The following is a 2,421-nucleotide window of genomic DNA, read 5'->3' as shown; positions in this document are numbered from 1 at the left end:
TCTTTCCTTCCTCCTTCCTTCCTTCCCTCTTTCCCCCTTCTCTTCCTCCATTCTTCCCTCCCTCCCTTCCTCCTTCCCTCCCTTCTTCTCTTCCTCCCTTCCTTCCTTCCTTCTGAATGGGATTCCCAGTAAGATCTTTAACCTTTTTGTTTTACCCAAAAAGCAAGGCAGCTGCACCCTGCATTCATGTTTCATCCTGGGTCTGTCTCACAGATGAGGTGGTTCTTACAAATATGGCTGTCTCTGTGATTTCTCATTCAATACCATTTTCTATTATTGTTGAATTTACACTGGTTGCAGAGAAGCTGGTACCATGAGTCCATAGCAGACTTTCTCATTATTGACAACAAGAAATATTTGGCTTGGACTTCTGGTTTCTCCTTCCATGGAGAACTGATTTTTCCTGAATATTAGAATTTGCAGCCAGAGTTATTTTCTCTGTCTTCTTTCACAGCCCTGTATGGCTTCCACTGTTTGTGATCCTGAATATTTTGTATCTTTTACTCTCATAAAAAGTCACTTTTTCTGTTTTTCACCTTTATTGTGTTTTTTGAAATGATTTGCAAGCAGAGGAGAGTTAAAGATGGACTTTATTACACCATTTCTAACCAGAAATATTTCTCTTAAATAAGCACTGTAGCAACAAGGTCTTCAGTCTGCTAGGAATAGAGGGTGAAGATGTATAAAGACCGGTAGCAGCTACCGCTGAGCCGCCGGAGGGACGCCTGCCTTCGCCCGCCATGGACGAGAGAGACTGGGACACGGTGACGGTGCTGCGCAAGAAGGGCGCTACGGCCGCCCAGGCCAAGTCCAAGCAGGCTATATCTTAGCAGCACAGAGACGAGGCGAAGATGTAGAGACTTCCAAGAAATGGGCTGCTAGCCAGTACAAACAGCATTCTATCACCAAGAACACAGCCAAGCTGGACCGGGAGACGCAGGAGCTGCACCATGACAGGGTGACCCTGGAGGTGGGCAAAGTGATCCAGCAAGGGGCTCACTCAGAAGGGCCTGGCCACGAAAATCAATGAGAAGCCACAGGTGATCGCGGACTGTGAGAGTGGACGGGCCATCCCCAATAACCAGGTGCTGGGCAAAATTGAGCAGGCCATCGGCCTCAAGCTCCGGGCGAAGGACATTGGAAAGCCCATCGAGAAGGGGCCTAGGGCGAAATGAACACAAAGCCTCGAAATCAGTGCGCTCCAGCTGATCTCGTTCTGTGGGTTCCCCTTGGCCGCCAGCACCGCTGTGGGTCTCCTCACGGGCCGAGCGGAACAAGGGGTCCAGCTTTTGGGGGCCTCCCCAGCCCATTCCTGCTGTCAAACAAACAAAACCTTGCAAAAAAAAAAAAAAAAAAAAAAAAAAAAAGATGTAAAAAAACTTATACTGTTTCCATTTAGCAATGCGGCTGCCTAGGTAGCATGAGGATTTCTTGATAAAGAAGAAACAAATCAGAAAGATTATATCTGTAAATTTTACATGTTAACCAGCTCTTTGTAACTTTTAGTAATATATGTTAATGTTTAAGCATAAAATGTAGCTATTTCAACGATCAGGAATTTTAGAACTAGCTTTCTTCCTGAATTGTAGTAAAAATCAACTATTGATGGAGTGGGAACTTTTGTCTAAATCAAAAAAGAAAAAGAAAAAAAAGAAAAATCAGCTATTTGAAACTAAAATAGTATGATTTTTGCCTCTTTTCAGTGATTTTGGCCTTCTTTTCATAACTTAAAAAAACTGTACAAAAAAATTGTACTGTCACATCTGTGCTATTATATTATGCTGGTTGGTTCTTTGGATAGTTTTTAGAATCAGATTGAGGACTTGATTTTATGGAAAGTCTATTCCAAAGTATTCAAAAATGCAAAAGCGATGGAGAATAGAAATCATCATAACAGGACATTAAAATGATATTAATTTTCTGTTAAGTACTGAGTTTATGTTCTGTCTATATTGCAATAGTATTTCTAAAATGAAAAATAAATAGTTTCAGGCCATTTTTGTTTGCATTAAGCATGCGAACCTACTGTGTCTTACACATTTTGAGGGAAAAAATTGCTTCTGCTGGCAGGCATTAGAAATGTGAATATTAAATTATTTATATTCAGTGGGGGTACAGTTGAATAATAGCACATTATATGGGATCATTTAAAAGTAAATGGAAAACATTATCTGAATCCAAATATACAAATATGTGCAAGTAGCATGCTATTGTGGTTCAGTTAAACAAATGCCCTTAGGAATTTTAAGAAAACATGGGTTGCCAAATCAATTTGTGTTTGGACATTGAAAACAACATAATAAGACCTGGGGGGGGGGGGTACGGTTTTTTCACTTTTTCAGAATTGTGTTTTCTTTTAGTTTGCTTATGTACAAATTGAGATTGAGTCTTGAGGAGACTGTGGTGGGCGGTGTGGGGCGG

The 2,421-nt window shown here is 41.1% G+C and overlaps 1 pseudogene across 1 annotated transcript; it reads left to right on the top strand.

Moving 5' to 3' along the window:
* Positions 1-717: 717 nt before the first annotated feature.
* On the top strand, positions 718-1,346 carry LOC108296833 (annotated as a pseudogene). Its single transcript, XR_001821994.2, has one exon. The product of XR_001821994.2 is annotated as an endothelial differentiation-related factor 1-like (transcript).
* The last annotated feature ends 1,075 nt before the right edge of the window (positions 1,347-2,421 follow it).

This window comes from Cebus imitator, unplaced genomic scaffold, assembly GCF_001604975.1.
Source record: "Cebus imitator isolate Cc_AM_T3 unplaced genomic scaffold, Cebus_imitator-1.0 Scaffold743, whole genome shotgun sequence".
Lineage (NCBI taxonomy): Eukaryota > Metazoa > Chordata > Mammalia > Primates > Cebidae > Cebus > Cebus imitator.
The sequence above is the reverse complement of the archived record's forward strand: the minus strand, read 5'-3'. Positions and strand labels throughout refer to the sequence as shown.